Below are 13036 nucleotides of genomic sequence, written 5' to 3' on the forward strand. Positions count from 1 at the left end.
AACGCGTGAGGTAGCGCTGCAAAAGTGTCAGGATTCTGGTTTTAGGTTTGTCATGTAACGTTAAAGGGGGAAACAGATTCAGAGAACACATAGAAAAACGCTGTCACAAGGGCAAATTTACTGTGAATCTAGTGAAGCTTAAACTTTAGAACCCCTATGGAGGCTCAGTGAATTCTCCAGGAACGCGAGGAAGAATTAACAGACTCAGTCCTACATCGGAAGCACGAGCCCACCCTGAAAGTCCCTCTCTGAGCCTTAATGGTAGATCTGGGGTCGTGGGCGGGACCAGCGGGCTACCAGGACCACCTCCCTGTCCACCTTGCTTCGGGGAGGTGGATATTATTAGTCCGATAGGTGGGAGGGGAACGAGGGTGGCTGTCTGGCCGAGCTTCCCTGACAGCCCTGAAGAAACTAAGCCATGGGAAATCAAAGGGCTCGAGCTCTCCGAGGACTCCTAAGCAACACTTGCCCAAGAACTTATAGTAAGGAGTTGTGAAACTGATTTTTAAAAGTTTCTACACCATCAGTTTTTTTCAAAACATTTTTCAAAACTATTTTTTTGCTGATTTATTTTTCTAATATCTCTATAAATTTATTTTTCTAATATCTCTATAAAAATAATACATTTGGATTGTGTGATGTTTGTGGTTTTGTCATTATTTTAAAACCTGCAATGATTTATTAATATTCTTATTCTAAATAAATATTGACTTTATTACATAATTTTGTATTCTTTTTCTGAAATACAGCCCTACAATTGTAGATGTTTTGGGCTGTACAAAACATAGATCCACCCCGACCCTCATATTACAAATAAGGAAACAAGCCCCTGGACAGAAAAGGTTCTGGCAAAACAAGGGAAGAAATTTAGATTAAGCATTTAATCAGTGACTATCAAATCAGAATGAAAGATTTAGGAAACTGCTTTCTAGAAGGATAGGTTATTTTTTCTTTTTTTTTCTTTGGCAGATCGCTCTGATTCAGGGTGGAACCCAGGCCCTGGGCAGTGAAAGCATGGAATCCTAACTGCTGGACTGACAGGGAATTCCCTAGAAGGGTAGAATGGTTATCTTTTTTCATAAAGAATACAAATGGGCAGGGTATGATTCTTGGAACATAAACTCAGATATTCAATAACATTTTATTTTTTGTAGTGCAACCTAATATTTACTCATCAGAGTGGAAAAAATATATATTATCATCAGAGTGGAAAAAATATACATTATCAGTCGTCCTTGAGATTTCTGTCCCTACCCCATCCTAATTTCTGTCACATTTCTGGGGCTAAAGTGCTTGGGAACAGGGCCTATCTGGTTTCTGGTCTTCAATTTACACAGGTTGCTGCAGAAGTTTTTACATTTGTATTGGTGTCCTTTCAGGTATAGTAGCTATTTCCTTGCCATTCTTAAGGCACAAGAAACTGTTTGTCAAGCTAATACTGAATTACCCACCTAGAACAAGAGGTTGCTAAGAATTTGGCCTGGATGGTATTTACTGACATAGGTTACTCATTCATTGAAGACATAGATTATTCACTCCATTTCTGGCTCAGGGTCTTTCAAGAGGTTGCAATCAGATGTCAACAAAGGATGCAGTCATCCAAAGGACTGACTGAAGCTAGAGGAATTACTTCCAAGGTCTGGCTGACAATTTGGTGCTGGCTGTTGGTAGGGGGCCGTAGGAGCTCTCCAAATGGGTTCCTTCTTAGGGCTGTTTAAATGTCCTCTCAGCTTGAGGACTAGCTTTTTCCAGAAAGAGCAATCCCAGAAGCAGAGACAACTAGATGGAAGCCCTTTTTACACCTTATCCTCACAGTTGCATAGCAATCACTTCCTTATAATAATACCCTTATTCCCAGAGCCCTGTCCCAAGTCTCATGCCTCAGAGGGCTCATGCTTTGGAGGGCCCTCCTAGAAACTTTCTAAGTCTTCCTCATGTGCCTAGGACCAATCTGGGCCAGTTATGTGTCATCAAGGTTCAGCCCAGATCGGGTCCTGCTGAGCTCTTGTTCAAATTTCTCCCCTTCATGGGATTCTCCAATTCCAGGATGCCCAAGGAACTCTGGAACTCATGCCTACAGCATTATCCCAAGTCCCTGTGATCAAGTCTCAATTCCAAGAGGGGAGCCTGATCACTCTTCCTGGCCAGGATTGTATTTCTTTTGTGGAATCCATGAGATTGGATCTCCAGGATCGTGTTGACATGCCTACTTGGGGGTCAGACAGAAGATGAACTGAGGCCTCTGGGCTACCAAGAGTCTTCTACTAAGCCTTGGGCTTGAATTGTGTGTATGGGTCCCTGTATTGATCCTTCCCTGTCCGTGTTTTGACTGTGGAGCTGTGTGTGGTCCATAGCACCAGAGGAAATAAGAGTGACAGCAGGCATCTCTTCTCCTGTACATCACCACACACAAGCCACCCCCACCCACCCTACCACTGACACCAGGGCATTCACTCCATCTTCTTCAAAGACTGTGGAATGTATGTCAAACAGTCCTCTCGGAGTAGCCCCACCTTTTTCCTCCAAGATCACTTCTGAGCGCTTTTAAAACTGTTGGTCCACAGTGTCAAAAGGCCCTTCCCAACTAAGGTCCTCTTCTGTTTCTAAATGCTGTGATGATGCAGTGTTCCCACCCACATCAGTCTTAAGTCATGCCAATTGAGTGCACAAATGACATTACACCTCTTGTTCTATCCTTGATATGTAGAAGGTAGGGATGTGATTAACATTGAAAGAGATCACAGTCTGAGAATGCTGGGATTATGGTTTAAAGAGTGTAAGAGAAGACATGCTTAGAAGGGATATTTATCCATTCATCCATTGACGTTTGGGTTGTTTCCACTTTTGGGCTATTATGAATAATGCTGTTGTGAACAGTCATGTACAAGTTTTTGGGTGAAAATATGTTTTGATTTCTCTTGGGCCTGTTCCTAGGAGCGAAATTGCTGAATCTTGAGCCATAATTGGGGTAGTTTTTCTAAAATGGCCTTGAATGCTTGACACTTATCAACAGAGTAAGTCTATTCCCTCTCGCTTGGATCTGAACGAGCTCATGACTACTTCCCATAAGAGACTATAGAAGAAGTATTGCTGTGTGACTGCTAATGCTAGGTCATAAGATACCGTGCAGCTTCTGCTTGTTTTTCTTGGAGCAGTGTTTCTTGGAATACTCTCTGGAGACTCTCTTAGAACCCAACTACTAGCTTGTGAGTCTAAGCTACTTGAAGAGGCCTTGTATAGGTTCTCTCATCAACAGTCACAATGGAACCAACTTTTGAGTCATCCTAGCCCAGATGTTACACATGTGAACAATGGAGTCTTTGGATGATCCCAGCCTCCAGATGATTCTAGCAATTCATCTTCCCAGATGATACCCTGCTCTATCCCGTCCAAAGTCCTGTCTCATAGATTCCATAGGCTTAATAAAGTGGTTGTTGGTTTTTGTCTTGGGGTGGCATGGAAAAGTGTGCTCTTTCTACAAATCAGTAAGAAAAAGGACAAAACCAACGTAAAAATGGGCAAAGGGTATAAACAGGCAGTTGACCCAAGAGAAAAACCAAATGGCCAATAGACAAAGGAAAGTATGTTCAGTCTCACTAGTATTTAGAAAAATGCAAATTGAAACAATGATAGACCATTTTACACAGATTGGAAAAATCAAAAAGTCTGATAACTCCAGCATTCATAAAGAAGTGGAAAAACAGTAAATCATGTGCTACTGGTGTAATGGAAAACTGTCATAAACATTTTGGGGAACAATTTAACAAGATCTAGCGGACATGACTGGGCGACTTCACTCTGACTTTTCAATTTCACGCATTGGAGAAGGAAATGGCAACCCACTCCAGTGTTCTTGCCTGGAGGATCCCAGGAATGGCGGAGCCTGGTGGGCTGCCATCTGTGGGGTCGCACAGAGTCGGACACGACTGAAGCGACTTAGCAGCAGCAGCAGCAGCAAAGCTTAAATGAACATACCTCATAACTTCTAGGGATATATTAATATTTTAATGCATATGTATAAAGATACAAAACTAAGGCTTTCATTGCAACAAGAAATTAGAAACATGGTATATTTATACCATATATTCTCAACAGGGGCAATATCACCCTGAAAATGGTGAAAATTGGTTCTTAGGGGGCCAAAACTTAGGTGTGGTTTATGATTTGTGAATTCCCCAAAGCTCAGTTCTATCCAATGAAAATCTTATTCCTTAGTACTTTTTCTCTTGTTGGAAGAAATTAAATTAAAGTTAAATGTTATTCATTTAATAACTGGTAGTTAACATTTTCTCTTTGGGGAAAAATAACAAAAGAAAGGTTGAGAAACAGACTTAGGCAGTAAAAAACCAGTGCAGCTGCTACAACAAATGTAGTAGATTTACATGTATCAACATGGACACATCTTAAACACAATATGAATGAAAACAAATTATATAATGTTACACCCAAAATGGTACAACTGACTTAAATATAAAGTAACACTCAGAATAGTAATGTATATATTGTTTAAATATTCAGTTCAGTTCAGTTCAGTGACTCAGTCGTGTCTGACTCTTTGCGACCCCATGAATCACAGCATGCCAGGCCTCCCTGTCCATCACCAACTCCCGGAGTTCACTCAAACTCATGTCCATCGAGTCGGTGATGCCATCCAGCCATCTCATTCTCTATCGTCCCCGTCTCCTCCCACCCCCAATCTCTCCCAGCATCAGAGTATTTTCCAGTGAGTCAACTCGTCGCATGAGGTGACCAAAGTATTGGAGTTTCAGCTTTAGCATCAGTCCTTCCAGTGAACACCCAGGACTGATCTCCTTTAGAATGGACTGGTTGGATCTCCTTGCAGTCCAAGGGACTCTCAAGAGTCTTCTCCAGCACCACAGTTCAAAAGCATCTATTCTTCGGCAATCAGCTTTCTTCACAGTCCAACTCTCACAGCCATACATGACCATGGGAAAAACCATAGCCTTGACTAGACGGACCTTGGTTGGCAAAGTAATGTCTCTGATTTTTAATATGCTATCTAGGTTGGTCATAACTTTCCTTCCAAGGAGTAAGCGTCTTTTAATTTTCTGGCTGCAATCAGCATCTGCAGTGATTTTGGAGCCCCCAAAAATAAAGTCTGACACTGTTTCCCATCTATTTCCCATGAAGTGATGGGACCAAATGCCATGATCTTCATTTTCTGAATGTTGAGCTTCAAGCCAAACTTTTCACTCTCCTCTTTCACTTTCGGTTAGCCAAAAGTTCTTTGGAGTTTTTTCCATAACATTTTACAGGTTTTAGAAACTTTTTAAAAAAAACTTGGACTGTATAAACATTGGACTTTCCTGGTGGCCCAGATGGTAAAAAATCTGCCTGCCATGCAGGAGACTTGGGTGTGGAATCATGATAATAGGGGTCTCAGAGGATGCTTCGTGAGTGAGATTAGGGAAGGAAAGTTTTGATGTATTTATAATATCCTATCTTTACGAGAAATTCTCTGAAGAAAAACTTATGAAATCTTAACATTCATTAGTTATAACCAATGGGAACATGGGCATTTATTATTATTGTCTGTGCTTTTTTTTTTCTCCCAAATTTTTCAAATTGAAAGAAAGTACAAAGTTAAATAGTTTAAAAATTCCTATTTGTTTTAGGTGTGTGTGAAGTGCATTTAACTGGGTCTGTGTCAGTGAAATCCAATTTAATGAGAGAATATGAATGGATGAGCAGATAGAGTTTGCTTATAAAACAAATAGTTTTTTAAAAACCCTGCCTGCTGCACCCCATTCATATCTTTCTCCTGGCCCTGAAGATATAGATGGGTTTACCTGGCCCAGAAACCCTCTGCTCTTAGGCCCCTACAGACCTCCCCTCCATCTTGTCTCTAATCCAGGGGAGGGGAATTCTTCTTGGTTTGGTGAAATGAAGGTCCTTCTTTTTTATCTGTCCAAGACACTGTGCCCACACCCTTGTGTACTTTGCCAATAAGAGAAATGCTTAGCAGGCATTATTTGTTCACCGACCCTGCTCTACTTGCCATATCTTCCATGAAGACAATAAGCATAAAGTCCACCAGCTGCTTGATTGGGGGAAATAGGAGGAAAACAAAGGCAAAAATCTTAAAACGTTTTAAAGCACTAGGCCATAGCTGCTGTTGAAGTACCTACTATCTGATAGGCACTGGACTCTAAATCCTTTAAAAACATTGTGAAATTTAAGCTGACAGGATTCCTAAATTAGACTTTGTCTTCTTTTCCAGTTGCTTCTTTATTTGTGCATCTCACCGTTTACCCTTTGGTTCCCATTCTACCCACCAATGCCAAGTTCAGTTACATAAAACACACCTCCCAGGAGGGCCTGCAACTTGACTTTTAGAAAGCATAGACATATTCTTTGAAAATGACTCAAGGAGACTGTTTCCAAATAGCACAGAGTCCCAGGAAAATGGCCATCACCCACTCTACCTGAAGATCCTCCAAGTGTCTATGTCCAACCTAAAGTTAAGGGAACAAAAGACCAACCACCTATTTACCTGGGTCTGGGAGGTTTCCCAGAATGAGGGACTTTTAGTACTAAAAGCAGGACAGGCAAACTGGGACAACTGCCAGCCCCAAACCTGGGACAGAATGGAAGTTGTAGGTCAGAGGGCTAGGCAGGGAACATGGCAGAAGAGAAAGCTAGGCGACCTCCTCCCACAGCATGAATTTGAAGGAAAATTCTGTTGGGTTTCCAGTTATTTCAAGGAGTGTAGATATAACTAATGACCAAGAATCAAAAGACCCCAGAAAGATTTCTTAAACTTCATAACTTCCTCATATTTGTAGTGTTATTTTTTGTCTGTTTTTATTAGTGAGCAGAAGCAAAACATTTGTGATTATAGGTAAGTTTTTTCTGTTTCTGTTTTTTTTTTGTTTGTTTTGGGCCATGCAGCACGGCTTGAGGGATCTTAGTTCCCTGATCAGGTACTGAACCCTGGGCCCAAAGCAGTGAAAGCACCAAGTCCCAACCACTGGACTGCTAGGGAATTCAGGTAATTTTTTTTCCCTTTGCTTTCTATAATAATACTGGTTAATATGTATTGTACACTGTTTCTTACCTGTTAATCAATGGATAAGATGTTTTGTATGTATAAACTAATTTAATCCTTATAATCACCTTGCGAGGCAGAAACAAATACTACATTTAAGATGAGGAAATTAAGACTCAGTTTGCCCAAGGTCACAGAGCTTCAATTTGAGCTCTGGGTATCTCATTCTAAAGCCCTTATTCTTAATCATTAAGCTAAACTGCAGCTCATAAAATTGGCACGTGTTGTTAAAGCAATTTTGTAAAGTTCTGTGTGTTTGTGTGTTTTAATAAAATCTTTGAAAGAAAAGAGCAGTTGTACTTGACATTAAGAGCTTGGGAGCTTAAAAAACAGTGCGGAAGGGACTTCCCTGGTGGTGCAGTGGCTAAGACTCTGAGCTCCCAATGCAGGGGGCCCAGTTTCATCCCCGGTCAGAGAACTAGACACTGCATGCTGCAACTAAATAATAATAAAAAATTCCACATGCCACAACTAAGACCTGGTGCAGGCAATAAATAAAATTTTTTTTAAAAAGAAAAATGGTAGGGAGGAGGTGGGAAGACAGCAACAGAGTCTACATTCCAGAAGCTAGACTGGAAAGCAGGGTTAAGGAAGGAGAGGAGGATGAGAGGGATAGCTTGGAATGACTGGGGGTCCCACTCTCAACTTAACCATAGGGAGGTTGAGTGATTGCCTAACAATAACGATAAACATGGCTTCCCTGAATCCTACACTTTTCCTTGTCTACTCTTATAACTCCAATCCCTCCTTCAAACTTGCTGACCTTGTTCTGCCCAGTGGTTATGAGAAGAAGCAGCGAACAGGATTGAAACACTTCAAAACCCGCACCATCACCTACAAATGTGTATTTAATATTCTGCTTAAGATTCAGGGGGAGACTTTTCACTTCCCAGATCTTATTTGCATTTCCATCTGAAGGACAGAAGTGAAGAAACTTGAGCTTTCTTTTTTGAATCACAGTATTGTAGGCTATTATTACTGAAGACCAGAAGAAGAAAACAACTAAAATACACAGTTTACAGTGTTTTTTACTATCAACTCAGCCCATTGGCACTTTTCAGAGTGCAGGGATTAACAGTAACAAGAGTATTAGAATGCTTTACTCTTTTCAAAATAATTTTCCATCAGTCATTTCACTTTCTCTGTATAACAACTCCAGTGCAAAAGTCATGCAGATATTATCCGTCCCATTTTATAGATGAGGAAACTGAAACTCAAATAGATTAAGTTAGTTTCTGTAAAGAGCTATGAGAGATGCTTCAGTCTTAGAAGTAATGAGCTCTCTCCATTTCTGTGAAGGTTTGGTCTGAGTTTCAGATCAATTACTTTAGTATTTCCCAGCACTCTAAAATCTACACTCAGAACTTCCCTAGTGGGCCAGTGGTTAAGAATCCACCTGCCAATTCAGAGGACACGGGTTTGATCCCTGGTTCATGAAAATCTCACATGCCACAGAGCAACGAAGCCCATGCTCTGTAACTAGTGAAGTCCACTCGCCTAGAGCCTGTGCTCCACACTAAGAGAAGCCACTGCAATGAGAAGCCCCCACACTGCAACTAGAAAGTAGCCCCCACTCACCACAATGAGAGAAAGCCCGCTTGTAGCAATGAAGATCCAGCACAGCCAATAAATAAAGTCTACACTCTTCTATCCCATCACCACTTCCAAGCCCCAGACACTTGGCCAACCTCTTCATCCGCTGCATCTTCATCCCATATGTCACGGGTGCAGGTAGTGAAACACAGCAAAGGGCTTGTGTGCCCAGGGCACACAGAAAGCCAACCCTGACAGCAGGAGTTTGCAGCAAAGTAAGGATTTAGGCTTCCTTGATAGCTCAACTGGTAAAGAATCCGCCTGTAATGCGGGAGATCACAGTTTGATTCCTGGGTTGGAAAGATCCGCTGGAGAAGGGATAAGCTACCCACTCCAGTATTCTTGGGCTTCCCTGGTAGCTCAGCTGGTAAAGAATCTGCCTGCAGTTTGGGAGACCTGGGTCCGATCCCTGGGTTGGAAAGATCCTCTGAAGAAGGGAAAGGCTACCCACTCCAGTATTCTGGCCTGGACTATACCATGGGGTTACAAAGAGTTGGACACAACTGAGCAACTTTCTCTTTCACTTTCAAGGATTTATTGCACGGTGCCAAGCAAGGGTGTGGGAGACAATCCTCAGATCCACTCCCACTAGGTCTTGAGTTAGGGGATTTTTAAAATGGAAGAGCCAAGAGGCTGGGATTAATCATCGTCCTGTGACAACTTTGTGACATTTCTTCATCGTAGTTTTGGAAGCCAGGATATCTCTGATTTATGATTCTCTGGCCAGGTGGTTCATGGCTTGGGGGTCTGCTCGTTCATCTTGCCCTGGAGGAACAACCTGAGTTTATATGGTGGTAGTGTTACCTACAACAATTTTAGCCATCTGACTCTGATTGATTAGCATTTAGTTAGCACAGGACTAAAGTTAGAGGAGACAAGAAAGGGAATAAGTTTTGGACAGAGTGGTTAATCACAAACTCTGCAAGGGAACTAAGTTTTAGAGGGACTTGGTTTCAGTAGAAAAGCTCTGCACTGTATAACCATTGTTTACTGCGCTGGCTCCTTGAATGACTATTCACAACTGATGACAAAAATCTTTCTTGCCTTAAGGCTTCAACATACCTTTTTTCTTTGCCTTCCTTTAATGGTTTTAAAACAGATACACAAGTTCTTTAAGATTTCTCCCTTCAGGTGTATGTGCATGTGCTCAGACTTTTTGCGACTTCATAGACTATCACCTGCCAGGCTCCTCTGTCCATGGAATTTCCTAGGCAAGAATACTGGAGTGGGTTGACATTTCCTACTCCAGGGGATCTTCCCGACCCGGGGACTGAACCCGCATCTCTTCTGTCTCCTGCATTGGCAGAGGGATTCTTTATCACTGCCTCACATGAGACGTCCTCTCCCTTCAAGAAGCAGAGCTTAATTCTCCTCCCTTCAAGCATTAGCTGGATGTTAAGTTGCTTCTAATAAATAGATTGCAGATCTTCCTCAACTTACAATGGACTTTGTCCCAATAAACCCATCAAAAATTAAAAATATTTTAAGTTGAAAATGCACTTAACACATCTAAACCACACAACTCCATAGCCTAGCCTACCTTAAATGTGCTCAGAACACTTGTTATTAGCCTACAGTTGGGGAAAATCATCTAACACATTTTATAATAAAATGTTGAATATCTCACGTAATTTATTGAATGTGTACTGAAAGTGAAAAATATAATACTTGTATGGGCACAGAATGGTTGTAACGGCATCAGTTGTTTACCATCACGATCCCCATTAGGGAAGAGTATGGCACTGCATCTCAATAGCCTAGGAAAAGATTACAATTCAAAATTCTACCTACAGTTTCTAAGGAATGTGTATGACTTTCAAACCATCATGAAACGGAAAAATCGTAAGTTTAGCCATGGTTAGTTGGGAACTGTCTATAAAGTGGAAGTGATGAGGATTAGGTAAAAACACTAGGTCAGAAAAAGCACTGCAACTTCCTCTCTGCTATCTCTCTGCTCACAGCTGCATGTCAGGAGGACACTCAAGCAGCCCTGTGGAAAGGCCCAGGTGGTGGAGGAACTGAGGCCTTTTGTCAACAACTAGTGAGGAAGTGAAGCATCCGACCAACAGCCATGTAAGGGAGGCATCTTAAAAGCACATCAAGTTGGGGACTTCCCTGGTAGTCCAGTGGCTAAGACTCCACGCTCCCAATGCAGGAGGCCCAGGTTCAATCTCAGGCCAGGGAAATAGATCCCACATACTGCAATTAAGAGTTTGCATGCCACAGCTAAAACAGATTCAGCATGCCACAACTAAAAGACCTCACATGCTGCAACTTAAAGAATCCACATGCTGCAACTAAGACCCGGCACAGCTAAATAAATAGATACTTTAAAAAAAGAAATTGAGCCTTCAGATGACTGGAGGTGCAGCCAATAGCTTTATTGCCACCTAATGAAGTCCCTGAGACAATAGCACCCAGCTAAGACTCTCCCAGATTCCTGACTCTCAGAAAATGTAAGATAATAATTATTTTTTTTTTTGGTTTTGTTGTTTCAAGCCTCAACATTTTGGGGTTATTTGCTAGGCAGAAATATATAACTAATATCCTTATGTAATTTCCTTTCTTGATTCCAGCTGATGTGATGTAGCTTGAGAGTTTCATAGCTTGAACACATTTGGGTGCCAATCATTGCAGTGAAGAGATAAACTGAATGACAAGGAGATTCCAAGGAAGAACTAGGCACACGACCTGTGTCCCTAGTTTTAAAACTCTAGGGACTTTCCTGGTGGTCCAGTGGTTAAGACTCCCTGCTTCCAATGCAAGGAGTGTGGTTTAATCCCTGGTCAAAGACCTAAGATCTCACATGCCGTGAGGCCAAAAATTAAAAATAAAGTGTTCAGTTCAGTTCAATTCAGTCTCTCAGTCGTGTCCGACTCTTTGCGACCCCATGAATCACAGCACACCAGGCCTCCCTGTCCATCACCAACTCCCGGAGTTCACCTAAACTCATGTGCATCGAGTCAGTGATGCCATCTAGCCATCTCATCCTCTGTCGTCCCCTTCTCCTCCTGCCCCCAATCCCTCCCAGCATCAGGGTCTTTTCCAATGAGTCAACTCTTCACATGAGGTGGCCAGAGTATTGGAGTTTTAGCCTTAGCATCAGTCCTTCCAATGAACACCCAGGACTGGTCTCCTTTAGGATGGACTGGTTGGATCTCCTTGCAGTCCAAGGGACTCTCAAGAGTCTTCACCAGCACCACAGTTCAAAAGCATCAATTCTTTAGCGCTCAGCTTTCTTCACAGGACAACTTGAAAAAAAAAATCACTTTAACTTGTGACAGAAGAGAACAAGAGTGGCATCCAAGAAACTCCTATTGGAACAGAACAAATGAAGAAGAATGAGGGCTTGGACTAGAATGGCAGCTTGTTGAAGATGGAGGAAACCAAGTAGGTATTCTACTGTATAGGGAAGTTTGTGTTTTGTATATAGGGAAGACTGGGGAGGGAAAACAACCTGGTATCTGTCCGAAATCGCTTTCTTCAGGGAGCTAATGCTGTCTAACTGTGGAATCCAAAAATCCAAAGGCCTTTTCCTAACCCTTCTCCCTGAAATTACCTCTTCCCTTGGCTTTGTGGACATAGTGTTATGTGGCTCCCTTGACCCTCTTAGGGTGTTCCACTTCTGCCTTTCCTCCTGATTCCTCCCTATCTATCAACAATGACACATTTTCTGTTTCACTCAGGGTGAAAACTTGGAGCTCTTCTCAACTCTTCTCTCTTTTCTTTCTTCAACATATATTTGTCAAATCCCTAACAAGCACCAGGTTCTGTGTTAAACGTTAGAGATGCAAATAGGCATGGCCTTAGCCTTTATGGCATTTTCACTCTACAGGGGAAGATAGACATCAGATGTTCACAAAGTGAGAGAAGTGAGGGAATTCCCTGGTGGTCCAGTGGTGAGGACTCCGAGATTTCACTGCTGGGCCCAGAGGGCCTGGGTGTGATGCTTGATTGGAGAAATTAGATCTTGGAAAAGACACACACACAAGGAGTATAGCTGTTTTTTCCCAGTTCAAAGGTCTCTGCTTTATTTTAAATTTAAATAAATTTAGGTATAATTGCGGAGAAGGCAATGGCACCCCAGTCCAGTACTCTTGCCTGGAAAATCCCATGGATGGAGGAGCCTGGTAGGCTGCAGTCCATGAGGTTACTAAGAGTCGGACACGACTGAGCGACTTCACTTTCACTTTTCACTTTCATGCAATGGAGAAGGAAATGGCAACCTACTCCAGTGTTCTTGCCTGGAGAATCCCAGGGACAGGGGAGCCTGGTAGGAGGCCGTCTATGGGGTCACAGAGTCAGACACGACTGAAGTGACTTAGCAGCAGCAGCAGGTATAATTAACATATAATAAACTGCACATATTTACAG

This window comes from Moschus berezovskii, chromosome 6, assembly GCF_049115385.1.
Source record: "Moschus berezovskii isolate FMDL1 chromosome 6, NW_MosBer_1.0, whole genome shotgun sequence".
Taxonomy (NCBI): Eukaryota; Metazoa; Chordata; class Mammalia; order Artiodactyla; family Moschidae; genus Moschus; species Moschus berezovskii.